Below are 14,148 nucleotides of genomic sequence, written 5' to 3' on the forward strand. Positions count from 1 at the left end.
GACCGCATCTCCTTCTCCAAAACTTCGGCTCTTTGTTCTTTTGTCATGGTTCTCTTTTTGTTTGTTTTGTCTGTTTTCCATTTTCCTTTTTAGGTCTGGGCGGACAAGGTCAAGAGTGGAGCGTAGTCTACGACCTAATAACATCTCAGCAGGAGAGAGTCCTGTGGTGGATTGAGGTGTTATTCTGTAGCTGAACAGAACCCGTGACACTTTGGCTGCTAAACTCCCTTCTGCACTTTTTTTCATCATCTCTTTAAATGTTTATACGGCTCTCTCCGCAAGTCCATTTGAGGACGGATGATATGGGGCCGAGGTCACCTGCACTATGCCATTTTTTCTCAAGAACTCTTTTGTCTCTGTACTCACAAAACAAGTGGCATTGTCACTTACCACGATCTCCGGTAGCCCTTGATTACTGAAGCTCCGACGCAGGCAGTCTATAGTAGTAGTGGCGGAAGCAGAATTTACAGGATAAACATCCATCCATTTGGAATGTGCATCAATGATTATGAGGAACATCTTTCCCATGAATGGACCCGTATAATCTAAGTGCAATCTTCTCCATGGTTTATCCGGCCACTCCCAGGGGTGGAGAAGAGCCGCTGCTGGTGCCTTCCGGTGTTCCTGACAAGTGCTGCATGTCTTGACTAGATTTTCTATCTCCTCATCTAGCTTTGGCCACCACAAGTAACTCCTAGCCAAGACTTTCATATGCGCGACCCCAGGATGAAACTGATGTAGTTGCTCTAGGATAGACTGTCGTGCTGGCTGTGGAATAATCACTCGTGCTCCCCACAACACGCAACCATCCTGCACACTCAGCTCTGTTTTCCTGACACTGTAGGGTGTGAAGTCAGCCCCTTCCGGATGCTGTGGCTATCCCCTCACCACATATTCTCGAACTCTAGACAGTACTGGATCTTTACCTGTCCATGTTCTTACTTGCTCTGCAGTCACAAGTGCTGTGTCAGTGTCCTCCAACATCAACACTCTGTCCTCTGGAGCTGCACGGATAGGTGTGCCTGGCAGTGGAAGATGGCTCAAGGCATCTGCGTTCCCATGGTACTTGCCCGCCTTGTAGACGATGACATACTCATATGCCCTCAACGTCACGGCCCACCTCTGGATCCGGGGTGACACCATCTGTGGAACTGCTTTCATTTCATTGAAAAGAGAGATAAGAGGTTTATGATCGGTGCATATGGTGAACTTCCTGCCATATATGTACTTGTGGAACCTCTGTAACTCAAACATTACTGCTAACCCCTCTTTGTCTAACTGGGAATAGTTTTTTTCCGCTGGTGTTAGAGTTCGGGACATAAACCCTATTGGTCTTTCAGTTCCATCTTCCATGCAGTGTGAAAGAACTGCCCCCACCCCGTAAGGTGAAGCGTCACAAGAGAGAATGATGTCTTTCTCTGCATTGTAGTGAACCAGCACATCTAACGACAGCATCAGTTTCTTGGACTGTTCAAATGAAACCCCCTGCTCCTCTCCCCACTGCCACTGTGTCTCCTTGCGCAGTAGTTTGTGAAGAGGTGCTAACACAGTTGACAAGTTTGGTAAAAACCTGTTATAATAGTTCAGCAGTCCCAGGTAAGCTTTTAACTCAGCCACATTTGTAGGAGCAGGGGCGTCCTGCAGTGCTTGTACCTTCTCCTTGAGTGGATGGAGCCCGGTGGCGTCCACTCTGTGTCCCAGGAACACTGCCTCATTACCCAGGAAAGTGCACTTACTCCTCTTGAGCCGGAACCCTGCCCTCTCCAATCTCTGTAGTACCTCTCTCAGCGTGCTCAGATGCTCCTGGTCGGTTCTTCCCGTCACCAGAATGTCATCCAGATAGATGGAAACATGTGGAATCCCTTGCAGTACACCTTCGATTGTCCTCTGGAAGATAGCTGGACTCGATGAGACACCAAACGGTAAGCGGTTATATGTAAACAAGCCCTTGTATGTATTTATGGTGACATACTTCTTTGATTCGTCATCCAGTGTAATCTGCAAGTAGGCATGACTCATATCCAACTTTGTGAATTTCTTTCCTCCAGCCAGGTTTGCAAAGAGATCCTCTGTTTTGGGAATAGGATACTGCTCTAGTTTGGACACCCGATTGACTGTCAATTTATAGTCTCCACAGAGTCTTACCGAATTGTCCGGTTTTAAAACCGGTACTATGGGAGCTGCCCATTCCGAACATTTCACTGGCTCCAGTGTGTTCTCTCTCAATAGACGGTCAAGCTCAGCCTCTACCTTTGGCTTCATGGCATAAGGCACAAGTCGTTGTTTAAAAAACCTTGGCGGTGCCTCCTTGTCTACATAAATCTTAGCTGGGGGGCCATTAAATGTGCCAAGTTCCTCCTTGAACACATTCTCATGTTCACTCAACACTTCTTGCAAAGTCAACTGTTTGCCCGCATCTATTTGATGTACTGCTCCCCAGTCTAATTTAAGTTCTTTTATCCAGCCCCGACCTAACAGGTTTGGTCCGGTACCCGATACTATAACTACAGGTAGCTGTTCCACTGTGTCCCTGTGTTGCACAGTTACCTTAGCTGTACCTAATGTCGCTGCTCGTTCACCTGTATATGTTTTAAGGTGCAGGGAGCAAGGCTTTAACTCTGGAACTTTTGCACGGTTCCACAATTTTGAGTACTCTGCCTTGTTCATTATGGTTACGCCGCACCCTGTATCCACTTCAAAGTTCACCTTAGAGTCATTTACTGTCAGTTTCAATGTGATAGGAGCCACTTTTGGAATGTTCTCTAACATGCCATACATTATGAACATGTCCTCTTCTTCCTCAGCTTCCCTGCTGATGTGGTGTGCTCCATGTTTTTTCACTTCTCTCCCTTGGTTTTGCTGTCCTCCCCCTTTTGGTTTGGATTCCTCCACAGGTGATTTCGCCCTGCAAGCTCGTTTTATGTGTCCTTGTTTCCCACACTTGTCGCACTTTTCCTCCAGAAACCGGCATTCACTCGTCAGGTGATCGCCCTTGCATCTATAACAAGCCTTCACATGCTCACGTTGTGGTTTCTGACACATTTTCAACTTGTGCACAACAGCCTGACCTGCAACTTGCGTAGCATTAGCCCTGTCTGAACCCTGTATTTCTTTTACATCTCGGTTCGCTGTCTCTATGGCTTGAGCAAGTTCCAATGCTTTTTCATAAGTAAGCCCAGTCTTGGATAATAATCTGCGCTGCATTCGGTCGTCCATTATTCCGCAAACTAGCCTATCTCTCAGCATTTCCTTCAGGTTGTTCCCATAATTGCAATCTTGTGCCAATTTACGCAACACCGCTACATAGTCCATTACACTCTCTTCCTCTTTCCTGTTCCTTGAATTAAACTTGAACCGCTGTACAATCTCACTAGGCTTAGGGTTGAAATGTTCTTTTAGCACGGCCACTAATTCAACAAATGATTTGTCTCCAGGCTTTTCAGGACTGAGCAGATTCCTCATCAAACTGTAGGTTTGGCTTCCCACTGAACTAAGCAGAATGGCTTTCCTTTTTCCGGCATCATTTATTTCATTTGCTTCGAAAAAATAACCCAACACTTACAGTATTCCTCCCAAGTTTGTGCTTGAATATCAAAAGCGGAGACCGTTCCTACCGTGGCAGCCATGCTCTCTTCCAACTGGTAGCTAACTGCAGCTCGTGATTTTGTTGTTTAAACGTCCTGGCAGACTTCTCTTATACAGGGTCCTGTTTTACCTTGTCGCCAAATGTGATAAATCCATGTAGTGAGACAAGGAACTCGAAGAGGCGAGGTATGAGGATTAATACGAGTGCTTTATTGAATGACTGTGAGACAACCAGTCAGGCCTGCTTCCAGGCATTGCACCTTTGCTGACCTTAGCAGGAAGCTAACCCCTGACCTTAACAGGAAGCAACCCCTGACCTTAGCAGCGAGAGAGAGCAACACAAACTGGGGAGAGAGCGAGAGAGAGCAACACAAACTGTGGAGAGAGAGAGAGAGAGCAACACAAACTGTGGGGAGAGAGAGAGCAACACAAACTGTAGGGAGAGAGAGAGAGCAACACAAACTGTAGGGAGAGAGAGAGCAACACAAACTGGGGAGAGAAAGAGAGCAACACAAACTGGGGAGAGAGAGCAAGAGCAACACAAACTGTGGGGAGAGAGAGCAACACAAACTGTGGGGAGAGAGAGAGCAACACAAACTGTGGGGAGAGAGAGAGCAACACAAACTGGGGAGAGAAAGAGAGCAACACAAACTGGGGAGAGAGAGCAAGAGCAACACAAACTGTGGGGCGAGAGAGAGCAACACAAACTGGGGAGAGAGAGAGAGCAACACAAACTGGGGAGAGAGAGACAGCAACACAAACTGGGGAGAGAAAGAGAGCAACACAAACTGGGGAGAGAGAGCAAGAGCAACACAAACTGTGGGGAGAGAGAGAGCAACACAAACTGTGGGGAGAGAGAGAGACAGCAACACAAACTGGGGAGAGAGAGAGAGCAACACAAACTGTAGGGAGAGAGAGCAACACAAACTGGGGAGAGAGCGAGAGAGAGAGCAACACAAACTGGGGAGAGAGAGAGAGAGAGAGAGCAACACAAACTGTGGGGAGAGAGCGAGAGAGAGCAACACAAACTGTGGGGAGAGAGCGAGAGAGAGCAACACAAACTGGGGAGAGAGAGAGAGGGCAACACAAACTGGGGAGAGAGCGAGCAACAGAAACTGGGGAGGGAAAGAGAGAGAGCAACACAAACTGTGGGAGAGAGAGAGAGAGAAACAAACTATGGGGAGGGAGCGAGAGAGAGAGCAACACAAACTGAGGGGAGAGAGAGAGCAACACAAACTGGGGAGAGAGAGAGAGAGAGCAACAGAAACTGGGGGGAGAAAGAGAGAGAGCAACACAAACTGGGAGAGGGAGAGAAACAGAAACTGGAGAGGGAGAGAGAAACAGAAACGGGTGAAGAAGGGAGGGAGAGAAAACAAACTGGGGGAGGGAGAGAGAGAAACACAAACTGGGGAGGGAGGGGGAGAGAAACAAACTGGTGAGAGGGAGAAGCAATCTGGGGAAGGGAGAGAGTGAGAAACACAAACTGCGGGAGAGAGAAACACTAACGGGGAGAGAGAGAAAGAAACACAAACTGGGGAGGGAGAGAGGGAGAAGCAATCTGGGGAAGGGAGAGAGTGAGAAACACAAACTGCGGGAGAGAGAAACACTAACGGGGAGAGCGAGAAAGAAACACAAACTGGGGAGGGAGAGAGGGAGAAGCAATCTGGGGAAGGGAGAGAGTGAGAAACACAAACTGCGGGAGAGAGAAACACTAACGGGGAGGGAGAGTTCATGTCAGCCTGTGATGTGCGCTGTTGTATAATGGGTCTTGTGGGAGTCAGGCAGCTTTGGTGCTGCTCCCTGAGGACTGAGCCTCACCTCCCTGACGCTGGGCTTCAGTGGTGGGGTGTGAGAGTCAGTGAATTGAATTAAGTTTGGTTTTGGTTTTATTATTTTTATAACTTTCTGTGTATTGTAAAAATCATTAAATTGTACAAAAACTTTAGTGAGAAGTAACTTATATCGCTGATGTTTTTGTTGAATCAGTGGTATTTACTTGGTGTTTCTCATTGCAGTCGATACTGTAGAAACTCTCAGATGTAGTTTTTATTTAAACATTACTTATCCTTAAATCTTTCTATTCTTTTGTGTTCTTTTTTTTGATTCATTAATTATGTTATTCATCTCACTATAAAACAAAAAGCCAGATATTTTATTCGGGGCTTGGTGATACTGAGACACTTAACTAGGGTAAATGCAATAACATTTGCAAACAGTGGGCAAATGGCACGTGATCAATGTTATGTGATTAAGCCTTGCGTGATCAAATCTCCAGCAATATGTCAAACCAGAGTTGGCACCCCTAACAACGAGGGATGGGCTCTAAATGCCGGCCTTGCCAGCGACGGCCACAACCTGAGAATTATTTTTTTTTTAATTCAGGGGTGATGATCCAATGAGCACCAATGCCAGTCCAACGGATGATAGAATAGAACGGTTAAGTGAATAAAATTACTTGGCAAAATGATTATTCGCTTAACCAATTTGCACTGTACTAGGAGGATGCTCAGCCATTTTATATTTCTCATCAATTTACTCTGGGTTAATTGGGGGCAGTGGATCCAATAATGACCTGGGTAGTTTTGTTGTACTGTATATCCCAATTGCCAAGTGAAGGGCTGCTAGGCCAAATGGGTCAAATAGGATTGCGCCAGTATTCCATTTGCTTTTGTACTTGTCAAACCTTTTACGGGCCAAAACCTGTACTGCAGGTGAGCACCCAGATTCAAAGAGTAGGACAGTTGACGAGAGAAATCAAGAAGGTGCCAAGCTTGTGTCTTAAGAACCTCTAAATGATAAGAAGACTGAGAGGGATTAAGATGTCTCAGTGGGTATTTTGCAATAGCTTGTTTTAAATCTTGAAAGAAAGACAGGACTTGCATTTACACAGCGCCTTTCACAACCTCAGGACATCCCAAAGCGCTTGACAGCCAATGAAGTACTTTTGAAGTGTAGTCACTGTTGTAATGTAGGAGGGAGGGCTAAATGGACCAAGTAGGCTTTTCTCGTTTCATTCTTTCTTACAGACTGGCTCAGTCCTTTACAGCTGATAACCTGCTTGTGAGCAAAAGGTAGAGACCTGGAATTGGAAATGTCACAGTGGTACAGAGCAGACTGCTGTTCTGAGGTACATTGTTTAGGCTGTACACGCAGATATTCTGCAGTGTTTCTGACCTTTGTGTCATCCTTGACTTGAGAGTACTTGATGCTGTCACTACGAGGGAAGTGGAATTAAAGTTGCGTTTCTGAGAGATTCATCCATCACCCTTATCGGTGTGCATGCGCTCACTCACCAGCTTTATCATAAGGTTCTCAGTCTGCTACTGGACCAGATATGTACGGTGTAACCAGCAACACACGGTACAACGAGACAAATTCTTGTCCCCCCCACCCCTCAAGGGCTGTGCTACGAGGGTGAAATGAACCTAAAAAAATTGAATTAAGCTGAGTGAACGTGAGGGTTCAAGTAATTCAGGTGCACTTGAGATTGGACCCAATCCCATGACAGTAAAAATGGGGCTTTCTGGGCATTGGGCGTAGTGAGTCCTAGCATGTTTACCTCTGGGTTGCAGCTGGCTACACGAGGACCACCCTCTCTCCCACTCCCTCTCTCCTCCACCCCTCCTTCCCCACCCTCTCTCCCAGTGTAGGACATCAATGCCATGAGCATGTGTCTCACAATAAAAAACAGCTAAAACCTCTGAATTTGCAGCTTAATTCACAACCCCAATCAGGAATCTCATCAATCTGGGCTTGCGTAAAAAATACATAGCCCGGGGAGCCTTAAGCTGTCCGATATCCATGAGGGCACTGTTATGTATCTCCTCTAGGAATCTGTACCGCTATCTATGTTTGTAGGCCCCTAGTTGAAAGTTGCTAATTAGCGGAACTCTCACGATACCTCAGTACAACTGTCCTCGTCATTATCCAAGTTGTCATTTTTGTTTCTTCTGCCCGGGAGACCAATTCTATGAACAACTTTGTGAGGGAGCAAGAGCTTGCTGGCTCCTTCCGTGCAATCCCTGCACTTGCTGTGCCACGGCTAAGAAAACCTAGTCGTACCCTTTCAGTCAGCATTAAAATCACAGAAAACCATCAATTTGTGAAAGGTTAAGGCTGACTAAAAATGCAAAGCTTATTTGTAAAGTGTAAATTAGAGAACCAAGAGCACACCGAGAGAACAGTATGAAGTGAAGAGTGGAGCGGCAGTCATTTGTAATAAGTGGGCCTGCCCTTTAAACTACTAGATATTAATTCTGCTTTAATATTGTCTGGTGACTAAAATAAACCTCGCATGGGAATTCTCCTAGAAGAAAGATCTAGGAAAAAAAAGAGAACATGATTTTCGGCTAATTTGCTGTCTGTCTCCATTGCACTAGTAGTCATGTGGTAAACAAGTCCCAGTTCAGAGACTTGAGCCCGTAATCCAGGCTGACACTCCAGTGGTGCACTGTCGGAGGTACCGTCTTTCGGATGAGAACGTGAAATCGAGGTCCTGTCTGCCCTCTCAGATGGGTGCAAAGATCCCACGGCACTATTTCAAAGAAGAGCAGGGTAGTTCTCCCCGGTGTTCAGGCCAATATTTATCCCTCAATCAACATCACTTAAAAACAGATTATCTGGTCATTATCACATTGTTATTTGTGGGACCTTGCAGTCTGAAAATTGGGTACCTCGTTTCCTAGATTACAACAGTGACTACACTTCAAAAGTGCTTCATTGGCTTTAAAGTGCTTTGGGACGTCTTGAGGGCATGAACGGCGCTATATTAATACAATAATTTCTTTCTCTCTTTCTCTCCCTCTCTCCACTTTCATGTAGTAAAAGCTGAAAAGAAAGTTAATCTTAAACTGCTCCGATGACTACGTAAAGGCATGGCCTCCATTACTGAGCTGTACAGGCTAGGAAGATCCCAGGTTCCATCTCTGGGTTGTGCTGCGTTAGCTAATCACCGTTAAGGCACTGGTAGAGATGCTAGAGTTAGCCTCAGTGCCCCTGGTCCAGGGAAGGAGAAATCAGTCAGGGCTCCTGTCCTTGGATTAGGGTGAGAAATATTAGCCAGGGTCCTCACTTATGACCACTATATAGTAACCCATGTTGGAGAACGTTTGTGTGTATGTGTGTTTGCGTGTGTGTATGTGTGTATGCGTGCGCCTGTGTGTGTGTGTGTGTGTGTGTGTGTGTGAGCGTACACAAGCGTGTGCATGCACGTGTGTATGTATCGAATAAGAACAGGATTGGGCCCACAGTTGAATAACCAGTCAGTTTCTCATTGTCTAGCCCAGAGGCGGTCAAACTACGGCCCGTGGGCCAGATGCAGCCCACAAACCTTGAATCTCTGGTCTGTAAAACCCCACTGATTCACTCTCCTACAGCCAAACTACATTGAAACAGTTTGTAACTTAGTTTTGGGGAGATGGGGGAGGTAGTGTGCACTCCATGGAACCATAGAGGTTTCCAGCACAGCAGGATCCCATCGTATCTATGCTGGCTCGTTCCTTGATTTTGATGTTTTGTATTTCAGTTGTGTATATGTGGCCCTTTGGTTAGAAGCCCCTGGTATGAAAGTGACTCACCAAGACCAAATGTTTGAACCTCACACATGAGGAGTGGCCACTGGGGCAGCAAACATTCTTAAACCTGGAGCCCGGCTTTTAATCAGTATCCTCAGGAGAGGAGGGGGACAAAGCTACAATGCACAAAGGGGAGAAAGTGATGGAAAGGAAAGCAGAATGCCGAGTCTGAGTGGCCATTAGGTGCATCACTCAGCTATATTGTGCTGTCGCTGTGGATCACCAAACGTTAGTGATATTGAGCAACTGATTAGTGAAAGTAAAAACCATGGGTGTCTGTTCCATATCCGCCACATCTCTGGGCTGATCGATGCGATTTTGATACTTTTGTTGCGTGAGGTGGGTATTGATTAGACCTGGGCCCTCTCAACCGAGGCCTCTTAATGGATGCTGGTGCCATTAAAATGACATCAAAGTGTCGTGCGTTTCAGATCATCAGCTGACTTCTGTTCGTGATAAATTTTTCTAAAAGCGCTTAAAGATGTTGTTCTAATCGCAGATCATAGTTGGCCGCATTGATTTTCTTTTTTCCCCTTTCACTTTTTAATGCGATGCTCCCGCAAGAATTGTAAATACCTACACAAGTGAAGGAGCCCTTTCCTATGCTATTTTGTCGGGGCAGAAAATCAATGGTCCTAATGCTGGATTCAGTCATGCTCTGTGCTTCACTCCACGCTGGACCCCAGACTATATCTGCAGAGAGAAACACTCTCTTTTTGTGCCGATTCTAAATTCACGTTATTTCGTGACATTTTTGCCTCCCAAGTTGGACAATAGAACATTTTCCATCTTTGTATCCAGTGCCATTGGCAATCAGCACAAGCTCAGTTATAACACAACTTAAGAGTAAAGCTCTTCCTCCACCACCTCGTCAACTACTCTCAGATTAGGTGGTTTAGATGCAAAGTCCCTTACTCTGTCCCAACAATGTACCCCAATCACAGAAAAGCACCCAAGAGCACCATTCTGGCATTTTTCCACTAGTCATTTTGTGCTCTGAGTGAGATTGCCAATTGTGGGACCGTTGTTAGGCAATGGCCCATGCCCACTAGCAACTTGAGACTGCTTCGATTTATTTTATGCAGGATCCTTACAGTTAGTGTTGCCCACTCTGGTTGGACGTATTCTTGGAGGTTTAATCACAGGACCTCCTGCCTCCGACCGCCCCGGCTGGTCAAACAGCCTTTATTCCCCCACCTCCAATGATTTGTGTCCCGGCTTTGCTCCCAGCAGTGTCTAGGAGATTAATCTTTTAATTCCTGGAGACTCCAGGAATAATCCTGGAAGGCTGGCTATTCCTACTTACAGCCAGCAGACAGAGGAAGCTTTCATCCTATCGGACTGGGCTGGACTTGAACACAGGTCCCAAAGGTGAAAGGCCAGTGTCTGAAACCCACAGCACCACCTAGTCCCCCGGAATCAGTTCATAGATATCCTACAGCCTTCTGACTGAGATTGTCAATCTAGTGCCATTTAAGGGCCATTTCTGTGCTGCTGGCTAATATCCATGAGTAACTGGATTGAGACTGCACTATATTGGATTGTGTTCATTGATCTACATTGGCTCCCGCTCCAGCAACGCCTCAAATTTAAAATTCTCATCCTTGTATTCAAATCCCTCCATGGCCTCACCCCTCCCTATCTCTATAACCTCCTCTGGCCCTACAGCGCTCTAAGATCTCTGCGCTCCTCAAATTCTGGCTTCTTGCACATCCCTGACTTTCATCACCCCACCATTGGCAGCCGTGCCTTTGGCTGCCTAGGCCCGTAAGCTCTGGAATTCCCTCCCTAAACCTCTCTTCCTCTCCCTTTAAGACGCTCCTTAAAACCTAACACTTTGACCAAGTGTTTGGTCACCTGTCTTAATATCTCCTTATGTGGCTCGGTGTAAAATTTTGTCTGATTTACGCTCCTGCAAAGCGCCTTGGGACGTTATTCTCCGTTAAAGGTGCTATATAAATGCAAGTTGTTGTTGTTGTTGCCCGAGCTCATTTCAGATAGAACCCTCACAGCCAGCAGTCAAAGGAGACTTTCATTCTTTCAGACCTGTCGATTGTAGAACTGAAAGCAAGTTCGTTTTACCCTGAAGCTTCTGGCAGGATACGCAACTCTCAGTGAAGGTCACTCTGAGTGGGCGAATCTAAAAGGAGCTGCTGTGAAAGAGAGACGGGTAAACAAGACGGGTTGTAAATCTAAATGCATGAATTTTTCATAGCACAAGAGGCCGTTACCATCCGCAAGCTTTTCAAACGAGAGTCTGGTGATTGAGTTGCGAAGAGGCAGCAGTGGGCTCACAGCAGGATTTTGTGTCAAATCTATTCCTTGATGGTTTCAATATTGGACTGCACAGGCTGAGGCGTTAATGGGTGGTGTTTGGGAGACAGTTTCGTTTCATGTCTTGTGTATCTTTGTTCAATTCACAGGCAATTATCATATCAAGCATTGAGATTAGAGTCTGCCATTCCTTTGCATTTGATTGGCTTCTATATACAGTGGGGCTGGGAGCTGTTGATGGTTGATTGGCAAAGTGTCTTCCTTTTGCTCTGGTGTCTAAGGAGTTGTCATTATGGAATAGCTGGCCATTGTACACCAAGACGGGGATTTATAAAGGAGCCTTCAATACAGCATTTGCTAGCTCCAAATTGTAAGCTTCATCTTGCAAATTAAGGTCAACTTTCCAAATACCCTGGGATGAGAGTTGGTGACGACCAGACCACAAAGGAGGGCACTTGACTGGGATTATTCATAGATCTTGCTCCATGCGTGATAAGACTTTGAAATGCCAGCTTTTAAACGCTTTCATGCCTCATCGATTGGGTAAATCACCCATGAAAGCAGTAGAGGATATTGAGCAGGTTGCAGCGAGTGTCTGCGTTTATTTCACATGTATGGGCTGCGTAGGCATCAGTGAAAGAAGAGATCTTTCTCACCAGTGATATTAGAATTTTTTTAATGCTTTTTTGTTTGTTTTTCCTCCAGTTTTCTCATAGGATCATAGGAACAGGAGGAGGCCATTCAGCCCCTCGTGCCTGTACCGCCATTCAATTAGATCATGGCTGATCTGTATCTTAACTCCATCCACCCACCTTGATTCCGTAACCTTTAATACCCTTCCCTAACAACTCTTTTAATCATCTTAAACACCTCAATTAGATCACATTGGAGTTGATAGGGTAGATAGAGAGAAACTATTTCCTCTGGTGGGGGGAGTTCAGAACAAGGGGGCATAACCTTAAAATTAGAGCTAAGCCATTCAGGGGTGATGTCAGGGAGCACTTCTTCACACAAAGGGTGGTGGAAATCTGGAACTCTCCCCCAAAAAGCTGCTGAGGCTGGGGGTCAATTGAAAATTTCAAGACTGAGATTGATAGATTTTTGTTAGGCGAAGGGTATTACGGGATATGGAACCAAGGCAGGTAGATGGAGTTAATGCAGATCAGCCATGATCTAATTGAATGGGGTACAAGCTTGACGGGCTGAATGGCCTCCTCCTGTTCCTATGTTCTGAGACACAGCTAACTTGGGAAATGAACTTGGATCCTTCTACTCTGTATGGCTAAGTACTCTAATGGTGCCCTTGATCACCAGGGAGCTCAATAATTTTTGAACTCCCCCACCTCCCTAAGTGTCTTGTTCACTCTCCAGATAAGAATATAAACTGTAGCCTGGAAATTAATCATAGAATCATACAGCACAGAAGGAAGCCAAACACACGCACACCCACTCACACCCACTCACACCCACCCCAAAGTGGGAAGAAGAAAATTGCAATTCATAGAATCATACAGCACAGAAGGTCGCCTGTCACTTTAATTCACAGTCCGTAAGGGTGACCCTGAGCTTCCGGTCGCCTGTCACTTTAATTCACCGCTTCACTCCCACTCTGATCTCTCTGTCCTTGGCCTATTACATTGTTCCAATGAAGCTCAACGTAAGCTCGAGGAACAGCACCTCATCTTTCGATTGGGCACTTTACAGCCTGCCGGACTCAACATTGAGTTCAACAATTTCAGATAATAATCCCTGCCCCCATTTTTCATGCTGTATTATTTTGCCATTCCCATTTGCAACATTTTATCTTTCCTGCCTCTTACAAAAGTACAGGATGTTCTTTCAATTCCTTCCTCCCCTCCTAACACCCCCGCCGCCAACCCCCCCCATCTCTGCACCTGCTTAATATCTGTTACATCGCCAGCTTTTTCCAGTTCTGATGAAGGGTCCCAGACCTGAAACGTTAACTCTGTTTCTCTCGCCACGGATGCTGCCTGGCCTGCTGAGTATTTCCAGCATTTTCTGTTGTTATTATATATTTTTAAAAATTGTATTTGTATTATCGGTATTAATCTGTACTGCTATGTATCTATATATTCTTGCATAGGGTGCACGCTTCCTGTCCATAAACCTGTTGTCATGATTTTTTGGGTCAGATTTATGTGTCAACATATACCATTGTAAATCGGCCCATTGCGTCTGTGCCGGCCGAAAAAGAGCTATCCAGCCTAATCCCACTTTCCAGCTCATGGTCTGTAGCCCTGTAGGTTACGCCACTTCAGGCGCATATTGAAGTACTTTTTAAATGTGATGAAGGTCTCTGCCTCTACCGCCCTTTCAGGCAGTGAGTTGCAGACCCCCACCACCCTCTGGGTGAAAGAATTTCTCCTCAAATCCCCTCTAATCCTTCTACCAATTACATTAAAACCGCGCCCGTTTGTGGGCCTGTGGGTCTTCGAGGAGGCTCTAAAAATTAAGCTTATTTTAGGCGCAAGCACACTAATAGGCATGTCTTAAAAGCTTTTGAATATGATTTTTTTAATTTACTAAGAAACTGACCAATGTTATTCATAAATGGTTCTGTATATTAAAAAAAAATCATTTTCACTGATTAAAATGCTTATTTTTTGCGATAAACCCATTTTCAGCTGTACTAATAATGCTGCACCAGGTTACCACTCTTAAATATATCAAGGATTATTTTTTAATGTTAAAACAT

This window comes from Somniosus microcephalus, chromosome 25 (genome assembly GCF_052327205.1).
Source record: "Somniosus microcephalus isolate GS21.2 chromosome 25, FLI_Smic_1.0, whole genome shotgun sequence".
Taxonomy (NCBI): Eukaryota; Metazoa; Chordata; class Chondrichthyes; order Squaliformes; family Somniosidae; genus Somniosus; species Somniosus microcephalus.